The sequence below is a fragment of the Procambarus clarkii genome, chromosome 1 (genome assembly GCF_040958095.1).
Source record: "Procambarus clarkii isolate CNS0578487 chromosome 1, FALCON_Pclarkii_2.0, whole genome shotgun sequence".
Taxonomy (NCBI): Eukaryota; Metazoa; Arthropoda; class Malacostraca; order Decapoda; family Cambaridae; genus Procambarus; species Procambarus clarkii.
The window spans coordinates 34359612-34383794 of NC_091150.1; the positions used below are offsets into that span (position 1 = coordinate 34359612).

The following is a 24183-nucleotide window of genomic DNA, read 5'->3' on the forward strand; positions in this document are numbered from 1 at the left end:
GCTGCTGAGTGAATTTGACCCTTTCTTAGAAGAACATCTAAAAATGTATGGAAAACCTGGAAAATATTTGTGAGGCATTTATTGAATTAATGGGACAACAGGTTCTTTGTACTACTCTTGAAATTTTGTTGAAAGAGTCAAAGTATTATTCAATAAGTGCAGATTCCACTCCAGACATCTCATACACAGATCAACTGACATGTACTGTCCGATGCATGGACAACTGATCTGATTTCTTGGGTGGCCGAGTTTAGTGACCTTCTGTATATCTCATAATCAACGTTGTACATTGTGGATTTATACGTTTTTCCAGAAGTTCTGCTTAGTTGCCTGTGTCATCCAACTAGTTTCCTTTCTTTGAACGAGTTCCGGAATAATTTTGGTACCTTCTTGAAATTTTGGGACCAACTACATCTCAAGGCTTAATAAACCACAATCCAGGACAGGAAACAGATGCTTTCTCACCCATAGGGTTATAAATCCAGGGGAATCGCTCACCCACCGAAGCCGTAAATGCCAAGGCATTTCTGCAGTTTCCTGATAATTTATCCAGTCCAGCTGGATAAATTATCAGGAAAATGTTGGACGAAGACATTTGACAAAACGCCGGTTCTGTCCCGGTAGAGGCCACTAGGGATGGTGGCCCCTCAAGTAAATATACAGTGTCGCTCCAGATGCATGAAAGAAAAGCAAAACAAATTGTACATGTTCAACATTGTCATATTTATTGCAGTGATAATGCTATTCATTATCCTAATTCACACTAACCATTATCTATATGTATACACACTGACAGCCAGATAAATGGTCGAGATGTACTTGCAGGCTTCACGATCAATGATGGAGGAGTGGGTGACTCGGGCACAGGGCTGACTGACGTGACGCGGGCACAGGGCTGACTGACGTCAAGAGGCTGCTGCTCTCCGACAGCCAAGACGCCGGCGATGGAGTACACAGCCGGTAAAAAGCCTCAATAGATGCCTAGGAATAATTTAGGCGCTTGAAGTGCCGTTACTTCAGTCATGGTGGCTGCCATCTGGTGGTGAATGGCGTATGCGATCACTTAATGCAGTCTGTATACGGCAAAAAAAAGGCATGAATCATTTGTGTATGGCTGGAGAAGTGTGGTGAAGAGGAGGCAGCTTGGTCTGTATTGAGAGCGTCAACGCTGCAGGGGGCGTCCATGTCAGTCTCATCACAGTCGACGTCAGAAGAGGATACCGCGATAGGCTTGTACTGCTATGAACAATGTACCGACGCCATTAGTCACTGCAGCTAAAGCCTGTAAAGGTGTATAATAACAGAAATAAGGATATGTAACGTACGTGATTAACTCGCTACAGATATAATTCAACAACAACATTCTTCTCAGTGAAAATAAATTTTCTCCCTTAAGAGGAAACGGTGTATTTTATTAATTTTAATAACGACTTACAATGGTCTTAAAATAGTGATAATTTAATTATCAGGGGAAAGCGGCAAGCCATTAAGACTATATAGCACTGGGAAGGATTAGGATAAGGTTTTGGGATGGGACGGGGGGAAGGAATGATGGTCACCTACTTGGACGGTCGGGGATTGAAGGCCGACCTGCATGAAGCGAGACCGTCGCTCTACCGTCCAGCCCAAAGGGGCTATGGAATGCCCCCTTTATATATATATATATATATATATATATATATATATATATATATATATATATATATATATATATATATATATATATATATATATATATATATATATATATATATATATATGCGAACAAGCCTTAATGGTCCCCAGGACTATATGCGACTGAAAACTCACACCCCAGAAGTGACTCGAACCCATACTCCTAGGAGCAACGCAACGCAAATTTGTTCGCATTTGTGTTCCTCACGTGTGCCCCAAAGAATGAGGTGATTTGGTGAAATGCTATGCCCAAGATTACCATCCGAGTTGCCGGCGGGGAAGTGGTTCAAATAGCCTTGGCTATCACTTCCTTTTGTCATGGTCAAGCGGATTAAGGCGCCCTGTAGTTACCAGTTGCGTTGCTCCTGGGAGTATATATGTATATATATATATATATATATATATATATATATATATATATATATATATATATATATATATATATATATATATATAGCTGGCAGATCACATATTTTGCATACAAAAGAAATTTTAGAGAAAGATTATAAAAAAATAATGTTTGTCTATTTTTGTCCAAACTATGCGGGCAGATTCTTGGGGCTAGAACTCGCTTAACATTGCAGGGAAACTATTCTGGGGTACAGAACGGACATAGGCCGACTTCGATTAGCCTAAGTTAAATCCTTTAAGAAATATTACCAGTTACATAGGCCCCCCCACTCCCCCATGCTATTTTCATGGAGTCATGTGTAAAATATATGATGTGTTTCCCCTTTAGCGATCATAATAATATATTTTCTGAGAGTAGAGGGGAAGACCAAGGGGAGGGATACAAAGAGGGCAAAGGCGAAAGAGTCGGGACGGAAACGGTGCGTCTGTTCACCTAGCTGTAAGCACGAAAGGGAGTTAGGTAACTGTTGTGGGTTGCGTCCTGGGTAAAGTCAGTCGTTCGATCTAGGGGGAGGATACTTCGTTATGAGGCTAAGTACAATTTAGACTTTCTCTGTCCTCGACAACGGAAATTAAATTTGTGTAAACTAACCCGACATATTTAATGTACAAACTTCTATGAATAAAACATTTGAATTTGAAGAAACAGTGAAACTGGCCGTACATTAAAGAACACTTACCTTATTCTTACATTCTACATTTTCCTTACCTTGTTCTTATATTCATCCTGTTCTTTCCTTATTCTTACATTCTTGCTATTCCTACATGTATTCTGTTCTTACCTTTCTCATACATTCAACCTTTCTTACCTTATTTTTACATTAATCCTATTCTTACCTGATTCCTACATTCATCCTATTCCTACCTGCTCCTTACGTTATTCTTACCTGCTCCTTACCTCTCATCTTACTCTCTTACCTTATATATTTGCCTCTACCTTCTTCTCTTCCTTACGGGCTATTCATGCCCGTGCCACCTCTTGAGTGGCTAAATCTTTATCAATCAGTCAATCATCTCTTCCAACCAGATTGTTCGCACACGCTGCTACCCGTTGAGGGTGTGGACACAATGTGACCCAACCGTCTAAAGGTTAGAACGTCTAAAGTTACTCCCCTTGACGGTCATGCTTTCAGGAAAAGTAATATTCTGAAGGTCCTGAAGGACGTGGCCGGCATCACACCCACTGACATTAGTCAGGAAGGTGATGATATCGTGCTCTTCTCTTCATATGAGGAAGACCTAGAAAAACTCTTGACCAACGATGCCGTTCTTCGTAAGGAGCACCACCTACATTCTCACTACCCACATCAGTGCCTGGCCGGAAGAACTGTTTTTACCAGCAGGACCAGCCAGTGGATCGCTGACCAACCGCAGCAAGAGATCATGGACAATATCGAGGGCGAAAATCCGAACCTGTGTGTATTCAACCTAGAGTTCTGCAGCACCGATAAATCATCAATGAAGATTACTTTCACCACCATAGCTGCGGCCAACCAGGCTGCCACACAAGGTTTCTACTGCTTCGGCTTACAAATACCACCCCACCAAGTAACAAAGGAACAATATCATAAGCTCCAGCAGTGCTTCAAGTGCTACGAGCTCTCCCACCCCACCAACAAGTGTCAGCACCCCGCCCAGAAGTGCAGCCTGTGAGCACTGGATCATCACTACTCCATATGCAAGGCAACAACCCATCGCTGCTTGGTCTACGATGGCAATTTACTACCGCTGCCCCCGCAGACAGGAAAACATCAAGGCCCAGGTTGAAGCCAAGAGAAACAACCCTTCCACCTCTTCGACCAGAGCTCCAGGCGTTCAACCCACCATCTCAGCTCCCACCAACCGACCAGAATACTTTCCAGTCTTACCAAATAGTGGCTCCTCCCACCTGGCGACCCAGCCTTCACAATGGGGAACCCCAAGGCCCCACAGGCTCCTTCGCAGCCCCCTGCATTACGTGCAGCCATTATTCCTGGTCTCATTAGACTAGCGGAGAGGCTTGTCGGACCTAACAACCACCGTTTTGTCAGTGAACTGAACGCATTATACCTGGCCAATGGCCTGCCCCCATCATAGCCCCTGGCGCAAGTCTCACTGCCTCCACTACCACGAGGTCGATTTCAACAGACTCCAGAACCACCCCATGACCCGGGCGGCACAGAGGTAATTCCCTCTCCAGCTCCCAACACTCCTACCATCACCATCTCAGCAGCCGCGCCAGCAGACGCGCTGTCTACAAATGCTAACAGCACCACTAACGCCCCTGAAATAGTTTCTATCACCAATCCACGACACCTGAGGTTGCGAGGCGAAAGACGAAACACCACCTACGGAGGTTACGGACTCCTCAGACGAAGAAATTTTAGTAGGAGCTCCACAGCCGCACCACAAGTACGACACCTACTCGGTACAAGACGTCCTCATGGAGGCCACCTTACCAAACTCCAACGACAGCACGACTCAGCCAAAGAAAAAATGGAACCCCTAGAGGCTTACACTAACCCACCAGCTCCATAACTGGTACAACCAGCCCTTCGAGGCTGAAATCCATCATGAAGACACCCATCCATCCCCAGATCTCTAGTATCAGCTATTGATACAGATAATAGCTCCAAAGAGCCTCCACTTACTGGCTCACCAAAGTCCGTGCTACTTTGGAACTTTCTGTTCCGAGTAGCTGAATCTAAAACAACATCCTCTCTTCTCTCACACTTGATAATGGTCCACGACAGACGGGAACGTCGTCGCCTCTCCATCTTCTGAGTTGTGGTTTGGTCATCATTTGAATTTCAAAGTTATCATAAATTACATAAACCCATTTAGATTAGTCGACCGTGGATCGACTATATTCTTGTCTCAGTATTTTTTTCCAAGAAATGTGAACACTTACAGCTTCTCCTATAAGGAACTCTATGCAGTTGGTGAAGGCGACGGTGACGGAGACGATGATGAACCAGGAGAGGAAGGGGAGGAGGACCCAGGCCAACAGCAGCAGCACGTACAGTAGCCAGCTCACCTTCTCCACTTCCCGACCTGCACCACCACTTCATATTCACTGATAATGAACAGTACGAGAAATTCACCTTATATATATAAATATATATATATATATATATATATATATATATATATATATATATATATATATATATATATATTTATATATTGTACCTAGTAGCCAGAATGCAGTACTTAGCCTACTATGAAAGGCGCAATTTGCCTAATAAGCCAAGTTTTCCAGAATTTATATATTTTTGTAATTTTTTTCTTTTGAAATGATAAAGCTATCCATTTCATTATGTATGAGTTAATTTGTTTCAATTTGAGTTAAAACTAATGTAAATATTTGACCGAACCTAACGTACCCTACCTAACCTAACCTACCTTAACTTAACCTAAACTAACATATCTAACTCAATAATTTATGTTCTTAAAATAATATAATAATAATATTTCAAATAAACCAATTCGAAACAATTTTTTGAAAATAAAATCACTCGGCCTATTAGGCAAATCGGGCCTTGCATAGTAGGCCGAAAAGTATGTTCTGGCTTCTAGGTACGACATGCATATATATATATATATAATATATATATATATATATATATATATATTATATATATATATATATATATATATATTATATATATATATATATATATATATATATATATATATATATATATATATATATATATATATATATATATATATATATATATATATATATATATATATATATATATATTATGTATATGTGTGAATACATATGCAATGTATTTGGAATTGAATGGAATCTTTCGAAATGTGAAGAGTAAACAGCAAATGGCTTTGATAAAACAGTATATAGTTAAATAATCAGATATCTTTGATTCAGCGTCACTTAAGGTGATGTGGAGGCTGTTATTAATTGTAGAGATGTAATGTGATTGCTTGACAACAAACTTAAATATTTCTAAGCCTAATATAGCCCGTATATGTACTATATTAGACCTCAGATAGCGTGTATTAGGCCTAGGAAGGTTAAGTTAGTTTATTTTGTCTTTGTACTATAAATATAAAATCTACCGTTCTGTCCAAATTCAGTGTGTCCGATTTCTACTTTCTAATTACGTTGATCGTCGGTGTATGTACGATGGTCCTCACCGTCACTACCAGTACTACCAAAACAAGAGGATGGACGGGGGTAATATGCATGTCGAGGATACTGGTCTGTAGTTCAATGCTTTTTCCGTTCCATTTAACTGTTCCACATTTAAGCTTTAGTCTAAGTGTCTCTTTTTTTTTTTTTCCTCCCACATCTTACCCGAAATGCTATGCTAGGCTTTAGGTATTGTATGTATCCTTTGTATATTCGGGCAGTATCCTCTGCCCGAAACGCTGCGCGTACTAGTGGCTTTATAAGAATGTAATTACTATGCTGTGTATCCTCACAATCCCAATGTATCTTCTTGTATATATATAAATAAAATAAATAAAAAGTATTAGCTCTATCTATAAATCCAACATTATGTTTGTAACTCATCATCTACGTATGTACTTTTACCTGAATAAAAATTTGAATTTGCCCATCATCCAAATGCCATTGATCTCCCAAGTCTAATGTGTCACTGTAGTTTTGATGCAGCTCTGCAGCTTTCCTAACTCCTTTGACACTCTCTCAGGTTACCACAATGATCTGAAGAATTTTGGGTGCGGCTCCAGGAGACTTGCACACTTCCTTGCCACGATTTAATTTTCACATTTTCTTAATCTCGTGTGACTGGTAATTTGGTTAGTCAAATTGCTGCAAAGTCATTTTTAACCAGCAACTAACTGCTTAATTCTCTCCTAATTGAGCGTATTCATTTTCGACTTGCTCTTCGCATCTTCCTGCTTGCCTTCGAACCTTGTTCACTGTACTATTAAATTGACTGTTCTTGATCTCTTGACAAGACCCAAGAAATAATCACGGAAACACGTGAGCATTACGTGTGTGTGTGCGTACTCACCTAGTCGTGCTTGCTGAGGGCTCACCAGGGCTGAACTCTGGCTCTTTGGTCCCGCCTCTCAACTGTCAATCAACTGGTGTACAGATTCCTGAGCTCTATCATATTTACATTTAAAACTGTGTATGGAGTCTGCCTCCACCACATCACTGCCTAATACATTCCACCTGTTAATTAACTACTCTGACACTGAAAAAGTTCTTTCTAACGTCCCTGTGGCTTATTTGGGTACTCAGTTTCCACCTGTGTGCCCTTGTTCGCGTACCACCTCTGTTAAACAGTTTATCTTTATCTACCCTGTCAATTCCTCTGCTAATCATGTCTCCCCGAGCTCTCCTGTCTTCCAGCGATGCGAGGTACAGTTCACGCAGCCTTTCTTCGTAACTCATGCCTCTTAGTTCTGGGACTAGCCTAGTGGTATGCCTCTGAACTTTTTCCAGCTTCGTCTTGTGCTTGATAAGGTACGGGCTCCATGCTGGGGCCGTATACTCCAGTATTGGCCTTACACATGTGGTATACAAGGCTCTGAAAGATTCCTTACGCAAGTTCCTGAAGGCTATTCTGATGCTAACCAGCCTCGCATACGCAACCAATTTTATTTTTTTATGTGGGCTTCAGGAGACAGGTTTGGCGTGATATCAACTCCTAGATCTTTCTCTCTCCGTTTCGTGAAGGACTTCATCTCCCATTCGGTATCCAGTATCTGGCCTCCTGTTTCCACCACCTAGTTTCATTACCTTACTTTTGCTTGGATTGCGTGTGCGTGTGTGTGTAATGAACGAATGAAAGCGATCAACCATGTTTACTATTATTATTACCGATATTAATCTTAATATTATTGATTTAGCATTACCATCATGACGAGGGGAGGTTTGCGGAGCCGAGGTGGTGTGTGAGGTTATAAAGAGTGGCTGGTGTTGTGGGTTGAGAGCCACTGAGGAAGACGTGGCCGCCATCAACACTATCACTGCCATTACTGCTTCCGCCGCCAGCTCTGTCGCTCTGGTTAGAACATACACTATGATAATTTCTTCAAATGTTAACTTATTTGCGTGATGGCTATCACACCGTTTACTTAATTTTTGCACATCCCAAACATTATCAGACGTCTGTGTTGTCGCGGCCGTTGCAGCCATGTGTGTGAACTACAAACTCACCTAGTTGTGCTTGCGGGGGTTGAGTTTGGCGCAGCAAATTTTGTCTCAACTGTCTCTCACCTGTCAATCAACTGGTGTATAGATTCCTAAGTCTACTGGGCTTTATCATATCTACATTTGAAACTGTGTATCGAGACGACCTCCACCACATCACTGCCTAATGCATTCCATCTGTTAACTACTCTGACATTTAAAAAGTTCCTTCTAACGTCCCTGTGGCTCATTTGGGTACTATGTTTCCACCTGTGCCCTCTTGTTTGCGTAACAAAGGTGCTAAAAAGTTGCGGATGGTACAGTCGGGTTCATTCTCGACTCACAATACAGCCCGTCCTCCAAACAAAGATCTAAAAGTGATTCCATCCACCTGCCAAACCCCCTGTTTATGAATGAAAAACGGTTTACACACGACTCACAACTGATTTCGTTCGAACACTTCTGGAACAAGTGCTTCACTGACGAGTTTTGTTCGAACCACATCGCTATAAATGCTTCACCCACGTACTACAAATCCAAATAATCGCCAACCGAACCTAAACACCTAACCTAACCTAACCTATGTCTATATATGCACAATATGCTAATATATTATAATATTAATTTATATTTGAGAAAATTTTTGTTTTAAATGAACAGCATGTTAAAATTCATGAATGCGTCTGTGGGGGCGACCGCTGGATGTAATGGACTTGAGTCGAGGACGGGTTGCACAATAGAGAATTCCGGGTTCGAATCCCGGGCGGGAAAGAAATGGCTGGGCGCGTTTCCCTTTTCCCTGGGTTGCAACCAGGGGAAGGAGGGAGGGGGGTCAGTAATTTATCCCTTGGGAGGGGGGGGGGACCTCGATACAAGCCTAACATATACTGTATGTATAAACTGGTTGTCTGTCCCCAGACACAATGAATTAATTATGAATGAATGTAAAAATCTCCGCCAAGATCTGATTAAAACTTGATGTGCCCTATGTAATCCTTTTTGCGCTACCGCTCACAGGACGAGTATGGGGTGCACAACAAACTATCCGCCTCCTGTGGCAACAATCAGTCATTGGCAATAAAAGAGCTGAGTGGATGAACTGCCAGCATTTTACTTGACAAGCCACTTACATAGCCTTCCCGGTTTGGTGCCTTCTTTTGATAATTACTTACTTGACAAGCAACATTAATTAGCATCATCTAATATAACATGCTCTCTCCCTTACAACAAAGGCTATTTTTTGTTTCTGTGAAGGCACAGCTATCCAAAACCCGTGCACAATTACGTTGCCACAGAATACTGCTCACTATCAATTAGATGGTCGTCGACTAAAGTAGCAATAAGAAGCTCCATGTCAAATTTTCCACAAACTTTGCTGGGCCATCACGTCTCAACGAATTAAATGTACTCAGTAGAGATCGCGTGCATCGGTGAGGAAGAACTGGGCGTGATATTAACATATCCTCATTCTCGGGGGTGGGGGGTTCTGGGACAACACTGAGAGGGTAAGGGGGGGGGGTTCTGGGACAACACTGAGGGGGGGGGGGTGTTGGGACAGCACTGGGGGGATGGTCTAGAACAGCCATAATGTTAACATTACAATCTAAACTACTAGGTCAGAGGTCACTCACCTTCAAGTGCCAAGTCAAAAGTCGCTCATATATGAGGCCAAGTTCAATGATAGCTTCTCCGAAGCCCAGGTCGCCGCTCCTCAGCACATGGCGTCAACTGGACATATAATGCAACAATAATTGCCAAACAAACATTACTGCCTCTCGTGAACCACCGAACTCTGGTCGGCGGAAAGCAGCTGTGAATCCCTAGTGTATTTGTCAACAGCAGCTGAATCTTTTAACTGTCATACTGTACACCATATTTAAATTCTTGTGATGACTTTGTCGTTTTGGCCAAGCAAATAAAAATTAATTTATATTCTATAATGTAATGGAAACCTTTGTTTTTAAGAGTCACTGGATGGAATCAGTCCGCAGACAAGTATCAAACGAAGGCGCTAAGCCGAGAAGACTATGTAGCACCGCCTGTGTGATTGGATATTCAAGAGGCGCTAAATATAACTCAAAGTGCCAATGCATTTTGCTAAATATAATAAAAGGATATTAGGTGAGCGATCTCAAAGGTATCAGATTCCCCCTTTTTTAGTGTCGTCTACGTTCTCTTTCTACGCTGGACCTCTTTCTAGCCTTCCTCAAAGGAACATGTTTGACTTAGTATGCTTCCGAAGTCAATTTTTCTATTCCTTCTATAGGCTTTTTATTAGAACAGTTTCCCACAGAATGTTTGTAAGTTCCCTGTTTATTGTCTCCCAGTCTACCCTTTTATTATTGGTAACGAGCGTAGGTAAGCCCACATAGTCCGGTAAGGACAGCGGCGGGGAGGGGTTGTCAAGCGGGCCAGGCTGAGTAGGAACGGGTAAGGTAATCCAAGGCAAGGCAGGGAGGAAACGTTGGCCGGTGACACCGACGGTCTCGATCGTAGTGGAGTGAGGGAAGAATTATTATTATTAACATCTTTAATGCAAGTGTCGGGGTTTAAGGCTTCGAAACTGTTGCGGACCTGAGAAAGGGAAGGGCAGTGATGTAAAGGAGTGCGTGTAGAGGAGCAGAGGTAGAGGTGGTCGTGGAGTGTCATTATGGCATGACTTATGCTCGTAATGCACGAGCATAAGTCATGCGAGAAGTGAAGGAAATAAGTAAGTAATTATCAAAAGAAGGCACCAAGCCGGGAAGGCTATGTAGCACCATCAAATAAATGTGCGGAATAATCATAGGGCGCTAAATATCACTAAGGATGCAAATATGAGAACAGAAACATATAAGGCGAACGATATAAAAAGTATCCAATTCACCAAGAATTCTATCGAGGGACACGTGACCGCGAGGAACGGTCGGAATGAAGGAAACAAAGTGAAGTGTCTTGCTTGGGGAAAGATATGCACGAGATCTTGCTTAAATTTATAGTGTATAGTGTATTTATAGTGTATAGGGTCGACAAATACCTGATAAAACAGTGGCCATCCAACTTGTCCTCTCGAATAATTACATCGCAGTTTTGACAACAAGAAAAGTTTTTTCCCAATAGAGAAAATATGATATACTATAAATATTAGAGCTCACAAATATTCACATTTTCTGCGGGTGGGTCGCGTGGTAGGTTAGGGTCGGACGTTCTAGTACATAATTTTCTGTCCGTAGTGGCAACTGAAGAGGACGGCCTGGGGCATCACTACACTTGATGCAGTGAACATAGAGAGAACATTCTGACCAAGCATGTGTGGTTCAGGAGAACCACACAAGAGATAAAGACACTAGTTACTACAATTAAGGTCCATGCCCGAAATTTCAAGCACCTATTGCCAAGAAGTGATGGGATGTGTTCCTGAACAGTGCATCTGGCACCAACAAGAATTACCAAAGATGGGAGACACCGACTATCAAAAAGTTATCTTTACCATCCTAAGAGGACTATGACGACGACTGTGAGACGGATCGAGCAAAGAGAGCGCCAAGCCATTACGACGCCCTAACCACACGCCAGAAGATAAGACGACGACTTTTCGCCGTCTCGATAGTTGACTTGATTATGGTCCAGGACGGACCGAAATGTCGTCGTCTCCTTATCTTCTGGAGTGTGGTTTGGTCATCATATCTTCAGCCATGTTATTGTGACTCATCGACTGTATATGAGGATAGGAAAACCTTAGGCCTCAAGAATATATTTAATAACCTTAAAGTTTCCTGTTCCTGGTGCAGAACTGTGGGGCAGGAGTACGAGGACTGTGCTGATGCTGGCATTCAACAGGACATTATTGGAGACTCAAACTGGGGGCCTCACAAGTGCAAGATAATGCATCTAGGAAGGTGGTCACCGCCTTAGAAGAGGCCTCAACAATACAAGTGCCAATCTAGGTGGGATTAAATTGAATGCGTGAATCCAGTGTGTCAACAAGGTGTGTATGCAAATTGTCAGGGCTGATACAGTTATGGCAGACATCAAAATATTTTGGCCATGTAACGGGGCCAAATAGACCATGGTATGTAGCAGGGGTTGTGAGTATGTCCCCATGGACCTCCCTAAGAAGGGGACAGAAGGTGTTGTAATAACCATCAAAGACCTAGTCACCCCAGGTAACGAATTAGTCACCACGGGGGACTTAGAGGGCAACCCTGCTAAGGAAGAGGCTGAGGATGGCAGATTGGTGCCATACTAGCATGCAGTCAACCTGGCCACTTTACTTTAGTGTTTTGGTTTAGGTTAGGTTGAGGTAGACTGCACATCAGCTAAAGTCACGGTAGACATGTCAGATCATTACACAGCATAGACGAATACTGCAGTAAATTGCATACTGAAGTAGGACCGAGAGATCAGTAAGGATAGTCAAAGATGAAGTCTAGCCTGAGCCAACCACAGCTGGAGGTATGAAGCCAGATCTATCACAGTCCAATTAAGGAGCCTAGTTGCCTGGGCTGAGAAGAGCTCAGGAGGCAACATATAAGGTTAAATTGGATTTTACTGCCCTATACTCACTATGTGGCCTAGCTCAATAAGGAGAGGCATAAGCACATAGGCAATCTCGGGGGATAATAGACACCGCCAGTCTCCGCGGTGTAGGGGTAAGACGCTCACCTGGCGTTCCGCGAGCGCTTTGTCCTGGGTTCGTATCCTGGCTGGGAAGGATTGACTGGACGCAAATCCTTAATTGTAGCCACTGTTTAACTCAACAGTAAAATGGGTACTTGGTTGTAAACACGACTTGGGGGTCGTATTCTAGGGACCATAGGATTAAGTACTTGCCTGAAACGCTACGGGTACTAGTGGCTGTACAAAAATGGAAGAACTCTTGTATATATCTAAAAAAAAAAAGTATGCATGGGGTTTGCATATTTTTTTGCATATTCAAATCATTGAAGGGTTTGAATATTATCCCAGGGATTGATGGGGATACCAATTCTGCAACGCCCACTTGACCGAATATCTAACAAGGTGACCTAACCAGATGAGCCGATTGATTCAGGTGGGCCACACTGGTTATCTTGAGATGATTTCGGGGCTTTAGTATCCCTGCGGCCCAGTCCTCGACCAAGCTTCCACCCCCCAGGAACCAGCCCGTGACAGCTGACTAACTCACAAGAACACAAGAACAAAGGGAACTGCAGAAGGCCTATTGGCCCATACGAGGCAGCTCCTATTTATAACCACCCAATCCCACTCATATACTTGTCCAACCCACGCTTGAAACAATCGAGGGACCCCACCTCCAGCACGTTACGCGGTAATTGGTTCCACAAATCAACAACCCTGTTACTGAACCAGTATTTACCCAACTCCCAGGTGCCTATTTACTACTAGGTAACAGGAGCATCAGGGTGAAAAACTCTGCCCATCGTTTCTCGCCGGCGCCCGAGATCGAACCCGGGACCACAGGATCACGCGTCCAGTGTTCTGTCCGCTCAGCCACCGGCTCCCTAAAAAAACCACTGAACCCTGTTTTATCCATCTCCCCACCAAAGAAGCATGTTGCCCCCCCCCACTCTTCCCTGGAGCTGCATATGCTGGAAAGGCTCAACAACCTGATAAAGGAACAATGGGGAATGCATGGGTCTCCACACATGGTGAACACAGGTGAATTTCAGTTGGGTACCATGACAACAGGCAGGAAAGGGGAGTAAGAACCTCCCCCACCTACTCTCGTGCACATAAAGCCCCCTACATGGAACTACCCACTGAGGGGGAAAATGCTGGGTAAATGACTACAATTAAATAACTGTTGATCTTCTATTGAATATTACCTTAGCATTAATTCCCATTGGGTTGTAATAGACAGCATTTATAACATGGGAATAAAAACTTTCTAGCAAAATACTTAAATTTCCAACTGCTGCAACATGATACTTCCCCCACCACACTATGCCTTTTTTAATAAACTTTTCTCATTCTCGGCCACAACTCTTATTCACATATTTGAGCTTCAAAATGAATGTTTTTAATTTACTCAACTTGGAAAAAAAAGCAAGTAATGCAGACAATACTGCATATTTTCTACTTTTCCCTTACCCAGTTTATAAACTTATAAGCTAAAAATTCTCCTTATTTCCATAATTTGGAACTCTCCAAATAATTCAATACTCATACAAAGGATCTTGCAAGTGATTGGCACGTGGGAAAAATTTTATGAGGTACAAAAGATAACTGCATAAAGTTAATGGTAAGACAATTATTTACCAAATTATTTGTTTTTTTTTCATTTTTTAAATATTGGATAAAGTTCCTCTTGAAATTTACATATTATTGCTGAATAAGGTTTTAAATAATGTCTAAAATTTTGACAATTATATTGGTAAAATTATACTCGTCCATTTTATGAAGGAATATATAACGTATAGAAAAATAAAATCCATTATTAATTCTTTATTTTAATTTTTTATAAAAATAAATAAAGCCTAAGGGGTTGTGACTGTGGAGGGAAGTGGGTGAGGTATGATTGTCGAATGAAAGCATATAATATAAATATAATATCTGCAAGATTTAATATCTGGAAATGCTTTCAGAAATATGAAGTGAATAGTGAATTAAGAAATTTGTTCTTTTAAATGAATAGAAAGTGACTTAAGTTTTATATAAGCTATGAAGCATAACAATCATTGTCATGTGTAGTGAAATTTGTTGGGCGAAGCAGTGAAGTTCTTTAATTTTTACCGGATACATGAGCGTGTAACAGCATAATATAGTGCAAGTAGCTACTGAAATTTTTATGAAAAATAAATATTAAAATTAAAGAGTATATTCAGGAGTGGAAAAAACAAAGGTGCGAAGTATGTTAAGTGTTTAGTACTTGCATAGAAAACTGTAGACAAATACTAAATGTGTTATTTAAGTGAGGCAAGTATTAATAATGGAGAACTAAAAGCAAGAGGAAGGAAAAACAAATAAAATAAAATTAAAATTATCTATGAATTTTTCATTTGGCATAGTGTAGCCTGCTATTCTGTAGTAATAAAATATCCCAAGATACTTATGGCACAAAAAAATTGTTTTAGAGTACATAATGTAAGATTGAAGCAATGATCTTTCTACTGACATCCGTCTTCCTGTTTCTTTCATACTCCATGTAAGTAGGCTAAGCCAGCCTTAATTCATTTTTCATGTAAGAATTTATGGAACCTAGAAATGTGTGTTTAAGTTGACAACCTACCCCGTAAGTTTCAACTGAAGTATAGATATCATAATGAAATACAGTAGATCTATCGGAGCTGGGATGATCATCACCAAGATGCGTGTTTGAAGAATCATTGTGCATGATCTCTTAAAAATACTAATGCATGTTTAGTAAAGTACAGTATTTTATTTGATGAAATAAAAAAAATTCATCAATATAAAATATTAAATTCTAATCCCCCTTCCCTCCCTAAAAATAAAAATTACCTTGACATACGAATAAAAACTTTAAAATTTTTATCAAACTTGTGAAGAATTTATTATATCTACTGTATATATATATATATATATCTATATTTTGTGTGTGTGTGAATATGTATGCGTGTGCATATGTATGCGTGTGCATGTGTATGCGTGTGCATGTGTATGCGTGTGAAAATATAGTGTGTGTGTGTGTGTGTGTGTGTGTGTGTGTGTGTGTGTGTGTGTGTGTGTGTGTGTGTGTGTGTGTGTGTGTGTGTGTGTGTGTAATGCAAAATATAATGATATATTTATAGAAAAAAAAAATCATATAGCCTAAACAGGTACTGGTCAGGTATTAATGTGACTATGCAAACAAATGTACATGTGAAAGTTACTCAAGACAAGATAGGGAATATAATTCATAGCAAATAACTTACGCTGTTTAGAAGTAAATCCAATATTTTAAAGTTAGTATTAAGATTAGTTAACTTTTGAGACTACCAGTCCAAGCCTTTAAGGATAATACTAAAGTCTTTCAAGTTGAAGCATCAGAGCGCTAGCATGCATATACAGCGGTTTATTAACCTGCTGAATTTCCTATATTAGTTCATTAAATAATTAGGGCCATATCAGGGAGATGCACTTTGATGAGAGCTTTAAAAACCATGATACGTATATATACCAGTATTCTGATGTCAGTGATATCTATATACTGTAAATGGAATGTACACATTAAAAGAATAATGACACCAGAATTTGTATGTTTTGGGGCAGCCTGCTGAAGGTTTGAACTTGGATGGGAGATGTGAACATAGTTGTAAATGCATCTCCTAAATATGTATCTTAGTAGCTGAGGAAGGTGGAGAAGGGCAAGTTAAACGCTGGATTTGTACGAAACATTTTATATTATAGAGAATAGGAGATTATAAAATGAAATACATTCTGCATCTTGAGGAGGATTAAAGTGCACTGTCCAGCTTGTATGTTGCATCAGTAGTTCACTGTCTCAGTAAATCCATTCCCAAGGTTGTCAGTAACAAGCCTTCTCGATTAATCTAAATTTTGGTTTAGATGATTAAATTGAGTTAATATTAAAAATATATTTACAGGTAAATTTCTTCCTAAGTAAGCTTATGTAATGAAAATCCTGACAGTTAGTCTCCTAACAATGATTTCACATTCAGATTTATTCCAAGCAAGTTGGAACACTGATAAAAACAAGGATTGTCTCTAATATCATCTCATTTAGAAGTATAAAGTTTTTATCACTTACATTTTCAGAAACTAAATGTCATGAGCAACAATGACAATGCTTCAGATGCACCAAAGAATTCCACCTCTGAAGGTGACAAGTAGAATTACATTTCAATGCTAATGAAATGTTGTACCCACACCAACCATAAATGATTTCAGCAATTTCAATGCATAAAGTCAAGATAAAACTGAAATTAATTAAATATGCAAGTCAGTAAGATATTACTGGAATATTTCATTGTTCAGTAACAGCCTTGCTCTAAGGAAACTGAAACTACTGTAGACAGGTTGGAGATGGGTCAACATCGGCACTAAGTACCTCTGAATGGGGCAGATGGCAACTGTGCTCTCCTCACTAGCTAACTTAAGTGGAGTAGCACCAGAAAAATAAAATTAATAAAAAGAAAAATCAGTAAGAAAAATAAATTAAAGTAAAAAATGAAAAATATAATAAAATGAAAAATAAAATGAAAATAGAGTACTGTAATTCCAAAAAAGGAGCCTTCATATTTATGAAAATAATAGAATAGGGAGTTTGTGCATAAATGATTAAACATTTTGTTTCACTTATGTTAAAATGAACACTTTTAGGATAATCAGAGTACACATAAGTATACAGTACATCCAATTACATGCATGAAAAAAATTGAACTAGAGCAGCTAGAGCTCTGAGGAAGTCACAACCAAGATAAGGCAACATAAAAGAAGGCTATTTAACAAGGCTGAATTTGTATCCTATGCAGGAAATTGGCACATGTGCTTACAACGGCTTATCCACAAGTAATGAAAAAGGAACCTCCACCCTATAATGGTTTGATGTTAATGCATAATACATACTACTTAAATCTACTTGTGATAATTCTGGTAAGTACAACTACTTACGATAATATTTGCACATACTGAGACGAAGGCGAATCTTGGATGCTTTCCAAACATCCAAGTATGGCACAAACAACGGCGACAATGGGAAAACTAAAAATATAAATGACCTTCGTACATTAGGCTTTCTACCCCAACAACACTTCAGTTACTTGTCATTGCATAGGTTCATGCTTAAGTACAATAAATGGTTAAGTACAGTTATGAGATGATGAACAACTATGTACACAAGTGTCACACCTTCACCTGATAACATTCATTAACTGCCATACAATCAGCAATATCAAACCCCTAAAAAATACTACAGCATGGCATCCACTCCATTCTTAAGTAGAAGATCTGCCATTTGAGTCTTCTTAAGGCATATAGTTGCATATTGTGGCACATTTTAACTTCTATTGGCACATTAAACACTATCTGAGAGGTCTACTAGGCTCCACTATAGAAGGCACTTGGGGAACTGACGTAATGTGTATACGGAAGGCTTCAAAATAGCGTTTTTGAAGTCTTTGTAAGACCAAAAATAAACAAAGGCACTTTTATTATTATTATTATATTCAACTAATATTAAAATATGTATATACGAGCCTAACAGTTTTGAAATTAATAAATATAATTTCTTTCTGGGAATCCTACTTTGAATAAGTCCCCCTGGATCAAAATTTCTAGATTACTCTCTCAAATACTGTACATTCAATTGTCCCATTAACATTTAACAAAAACAATTCTTATAAATCAGTTTATGTGAAGATACCCCACATTTTACCATTCATCCTCCAAGCACAAAATATTTGCCATATATTCCTTAAAGGAAAATTTGTGTGTAAAATACTGAGCTTTAAAGCTTGCAATTATATTTCAAAGTGTTAATTTACCCCTAACACTTTATGCAAATATCTTTGGATTAAAATTTGAATTATTTCATTAAAAAATATTGTGGTATGGTAGTGTCTATATTTTTATTTTAGGCAAGTCCTTCAACGTGCACAAAAAAATAATCTTGAGTGAAAGAAATGTCTTAAAATGAGTATGTGCATTTTCTTTGGGCTTATAAATGAACACAACGTAGGCAAAAATGATTGAATAACGTGCAATAATAAGAGGAATGTCCTATATCAAATGAACATTCCTATTTAATAATCAGTTAAATCTAGAAAGTTTGATCCAGGACAACCAACCTTTATGCTAAAATTATAAATCTTTTTAAGTGGTAATATATATGGCATATCAATCTTTATATCAGCAAGCTTGTACCATACATGATTTAGGGACCAAAGTTGTCTATATTAGTTTCATGCTTATTACTGTCTACACAAACTGCTCTTAAGTAAACTTGTACAAGATGCTCTCTAATCTCATCCCCATTAATGAGCTGTGTATCATAACCATATCCTGCACTTGCTTTACAATTTTATGATGCCTTCGTAAAATTATTTTCTAGATACTTTCAAGATTTTCCATGTTAAAAAATTTACTTAACACTGGAATTCAAAATAAGCTGCACCTTCACTTTAGCTTTATCTTGACAACATTACTTGGTAATCTGTTATTGGATGAGAGGTTACCAATCCAATAACTCGCATAAAATGAGGCTTATAAAAAGGCTCAAACCTGTCATATGACACTTTGTAATAGAAGCTATCGAGATTCTTTAAACAACTATCTGCTATTCTATTTAATAAAGATATAACACCAACAACACAAAGACCCTAACGATAAAGCTGTGTGACCAAGCTTAACATTAGCACCATCTCTAAATGCACACTGTATATAGTACCAGTCTCGAGTAACAACTTCATTACGCTGTATACAAATATACTAAATTTCCTCACTGATTCATCACTTCTGTTACTTGAGAGTCGAAGTAGGAGCTGCCTGTTTCTGAGCATTGTTCCACCCTAGGAATGCTTTGAACTTTGTAAAGGAGGTTTTTGTTGTGCTATTTAGTAATTCTACACAAGTTAGTACTTTAAAGTTTAGTTGACAAACTGGATGTTGTCATGCCCCATGGGCAGGCAGTAGGAACAAGTGGGCACCAAGGCCTCCACAAATGTGCACAGGTTTCCCTGTGCCCGCCCAGAAGGTAGCAAGCCCTGCCCTTATTCACGTATCGGCAGTGTGGCAGCTGCAAGACCAAGAGGTCATCAACTTGCCCTTGTTCTTGGGCGGCATTAAGCTGCACAGAGGGCACGTACCAACGATCGTGGAGCTGGGTGGGCGATGCAGCAGCACCCAGAGCGCAGCGCGGTTAGTGGTGTGTCCTAGGGTGAGTGGTGGTGGAGTGGTGGTGGTGGTGGTGGTGCCTCAGTGCTGGTCAGTAGTGACACGAGGGACACAAGAGAAGGAGCCCGGGGCGGGTTAGCAACGCGCCAGGTCAGCTGAGGGACCAGGATCATCCGAGCCAGAGGGGAGTTAACAGAAAAAGAGAAACGAATGTTAGTACATTACACTGGTGCAGGATGCCCCAGCAAAATAATCTAAATATTATTATGATTAATAATTATTATGAACTTTACACGTGAAGGTGCACTGCATCAACCACCCTTGAACCCACTGGCTGAGGACACAAAGCTGCAGTATATATGTACAGTGCCCACCTACAGTTTTGCTCTACAGTGCCCTGCTTGGCAACATGCATGCGGAACCACCCCGCCATGTGAGTGACAGCGCCAGCCATGAACAGGCAGCAAAGGATTTAGGATAGGTGAAAGATAGAAAGCAGTACCCTATAGTTCAGGGCAAACAGAATGCAGGAATAACTACAGAAGTAATGATGTGTATAAAAAATACAGTCGTGTGTCCTGAGTGAGGTTATGGAATGATAATGAACACGGACAGTATTTAATTGTTTTGTGTTAACAATGAAATATTCCAATACAAATGAGGCAGTAAACCTTAAGTCTAACTTGAGTTCCATAACAATGATGTATTTCAGGAACAATACAGTGCTGAAGATATTTTCTTTTATAACCTTATTATGAAAGAATTGTTAGCAAGACATCATGGGTTGAACTAAAGACTACTACTATAAACACACTACTCCAGTCATCAAAGACAGTCAATTAAAATCTTGGCAATTTAATCTCTTAAAAATCATTAAAAATCAGAGTTAAAATAAAAAAGACTGAGTAACATACACATAATAAAATTGGAAGTTTAAGTGTACTCTCTAAAGACTTTAGAACTGGACACATTGTAATAAAAAGTATTCTGAAAGTGACTAGTATAAAATTACAAGTTCAGTACTGTACTTGATAAAACAAACTTACAAGATTTTTGAGTACAAGAAAATTTGACAATTAGAATATGAATTACACTAACTACAGCCAAAGCTGATCATATCTATGATAATTGGGTGTGTGTTTTTCAGCTATACAAGGACAAATATTATGCACCGTTCTCGCACTGAAATAACACTAACCGTAATAATTACCAGTAAAGAAAATAAGCTAGCGGGAAATGTTAAACATAAAAAAAAATATATATCTGCTGTTAACTATACTAATGGCTTTGGCAGAATGAGCCACCTGAGCCAATTAAATAAATATGCAAAAGTAAATGCTAAAGTATAAGAAAAGGTGGTAAGGAAATTGTGTGTGTATGTTGCACACCTTGGCCGGTGGGATCACTCACTCACTCTGTGCGTGCGGGCATGTGTGCAAGTGTGTGCGCAAGTGAGTGAGCAAGCAAGCATGCGTGTGTTACTCACCTAGTTGTGCTTGCGGGTGTTGAGCTTTGGCTCTTTGGTCCCGCCTCTTAATTGGGCTTTATCATATCTACATTTGAAACTGTGTAAGGAGTCTGCTTCCACCACATCACTTCCTAAGCATTCCATTTGTTAACTACTTTGATACTAAAAGAGTTCTTTCTAATGCCTCTAAGGCTTATTTGGGAACACTATTTCTACCTGTGCCCCAGAGTTAAATAAACTGTCTATCTATCCTATCAATTCCTCTGAGAATCTTTTATGTGGTGCTCATGTGTGTGTACATGCATTTGTGTGTGTGTTTATACCTCATGTCTTTTACACTAATGTGAAGGATATAATGAAGGAGTTGCCTTTTTTTTTTAACATGCACAATATTCTTTCATTATATTCTTCCCTCACTTGGCTCTAGGAAAATGTATCACCGCCCCATTGAACTGTGATTGGGTAATTAATAATTATGTATAATGTACAGTATATATTAGATATACAATGCTTATTTGTAAGCAAATTGTGCAGTGTTGCAAAGGACTTGGTATAATGAAATGAAAACAATTTGAAAAAAGTAAGGCAAAAAGCAGGTAATGGGGGGGGGGGGTGGAAGCAGAGGGTGATGGCCAGGGGGGAGGGAAGCAGCAAGGAAAGCAGAGGGTGCTGGCCAAAGGGAGGGAGCAACAGAGGGTGCTGGCCAGGGGGGGAAGGAGGAGCAGAGGGTGCTGGCCAGGGGGGGAAGGAGGAGCAGAGGGTGCTGGCCAAAGGGACAGAGCAGCAGAGGGTGCTGGCCAGGGGGGAAGGAGGAGCAGAGGGTGCTGGCCAGGGGGGAAGGAGGAGCAGAGGGTGCTGGCCAAAGGGACAGAGCAGCAGAGGGTGCTGGCCAGGGGGGAAGGAGGAGCAGAGGGTGCTGGCCAAAGGGACGGAGCAGCAGAGGGTGCTGGCCAGGGGGGGGAAGGAGGAGCAGAGGGTGCTGGCCAAAGGAAGGAAGCAGGAGAGGGTGCTGGCCAAAGGGAGGGAGCAGCAGAGGGTGCTGGCGGGGGGGGGGGGAAGGAGGAGCAGAGGGTGCTGGCCAAAGGGACAGAGCAGCAGAGGGTGCTGGCCAGGGGGGAAGGAGAAGCAGAGGGTGCTGGCCAAAGGGACGGAGCAGCAGAGGGTGCTGGCCAAAGGGACGGAGCAGCAGAGGGTGCTGGCCAAGGGGGAGGAGCAGCAGAGGGTGCTGGTCAAAGGGACGGAGCAGCAGAGGGTGCTGGCCAAAGGGAGGGAGCAGCAGAGGGTGCTGGCCAAAGGGAGGGAGCAGCAGAGGGTACTGGCCAGGGTAAAAGGAGCAGCAGAGGGTGCTGGCCAAAGGGAGGGAGCAGCAGAGGGTGCGGGCCAAAGGGAGGGAGCAGCAGAGGGTGCTGGCCAGTTGGGAAGGAGGAGCAGAGGGTGCTGGCCAAAGGGACGGAGCAGCAGAGGGTGCTGGCCAAGGGGGAGGAGCAGAGGGTGCTGGCTAAGGGGTAAAGTAGAGTGTGCTGGCAGTAGTGGCAGTATTCAAATATTTTCTGATGTTAATGATGGTGGGGTATATAGGAGGGTTTAGTCATTTATAATCATGCATATGTTTTGTGCGTATTGTTGGGTGCATGTATACAGTAATGCACACATACATGTACACCATGTGAACATTTACACATGAACCAATTTATTCAGTTATTTACAATTAAGAGCAAATGGTGGTATTTGTGCAGGCTCTTAAGATGGACTGGGATACAAAGATTATTAGTACAGCTTGTAAGAAGTTTTTGAATATAAAGCTTTAGTGGTAAGTCTTTAGGAATGTAGGTGGGTATGAGCACAACTTGTGCTTTATTTGCAAATATTGTATAACTATGAGCATTATGAAAATAAAGAAAATTTAAAGCAAAAAGAAAATTTAAAGCAAAAAGAAAAAATGAAAACATTTGCAGCAAACTTTGATACTTTACTGGAAGAAGCGCATAGTTATGTAATAAAGTTTGTATCTGTAAAAAGACAAATGTTTCAAGAAAACAATCCAACACTTTTGCAATACATTTGTTGTTGCATCATTCGATCCTAGGTAACAATTTTGTTTCTCCAACCACTGTGCGTGTGTCACGGTGACGCACCTTGTACTCCTGACATTTTTTTCAGTAAGAGACTTTTCGAAAATTTTATATCAAAACTTATGTTTTAAACTAATAAAAAGTTAAAAAATTAAGCTTTTTAATGTTTTGCACTGCCTACAATTTATGGCTCTGCTGAAAAGGTATGGTTCACAAATATTTTATTGAATGAACATTAATTTCATTAAGCATCAATTTCCATAGAATTACAGAGTCATTCATTTGCCCCCTTCCTTCCTCAAAAGAAAATCCTGAAATATTTACAGCATAAACTTTGGGAGACACGTATTGACACATCCTACTTTACAATGTTGACAAAATTTGTGCGCGAGTATACTCAAACAAACTTCTGAACATTTTTATATAAAATCAATACTGCATCCTATAAGTAGTTTTGCAAACTGAAAATGAGTTTTACCGACAAGTTGCACTTTAAGTCGAAGATGCATTCTTAAACTTCACTTCAATTTATGATAGAAATTTATTGTATTATATTCATTTATATAGGGTGCCACTTCTGTTGTGTTTGTAGGGACCCCTCAGCCTCAAAGAAGGGGATAGCAAGCACCCAAGGGCAGCCTTGTGGGGCTCCCCTGTGCACTCGTATA

At 40.4% G+C, this 24183-nt stretch overlaps 1 protein-coding gene and 1 long non-coding RNA gene across 13 annotated transcripts in view; both read right to left on the minus strand.

Moving 5' to 3' along the window:
- Window positions 1-699: 699 nt before the first annotated feature.
- Window positions 700-9992, minus strand: LOC123760682 (uncharacterized). 4 transcript variants are annotated; one of them, XR_011229212.1, is made up of 4 exons: window positions 9835-9992; window positions 7927-8075; window positions 4976-5118; window positions 700-1282 (listed from the first exon to the last, which is right to left on the minus strand). It is a non-coding gene; the product is annotated as an uncharacterized lncRNA (long non-coding RNA). The 4 variants fall into 4 exon arrangements; XR_006773420.2 differs by having other exon boundaries at window positions 4976-5140; XR_011229215.1 differs by lacking the exon at window positions 7927-8075.
- A 4624-nt stretch (window positions 9993-14616) lies between these two features.
- The window catches only part of how (protein held out wings), a 235059-nt gene continuing 225492 nt past the window's right edge, over window positions 14617-24183 (minus strand). For all 9 annotated transcript variants that reach the window (XM_045753206.2, XM_045753057.2, XM_045753563.2 and 6 more), the window contains one exon: window positions 14617-20130. The gene's annotated coding sequence lies outside the window, so the exon portion shown is untranslated. The remainder of the gene's footprint in view (window positions 20131-24183) is intronic.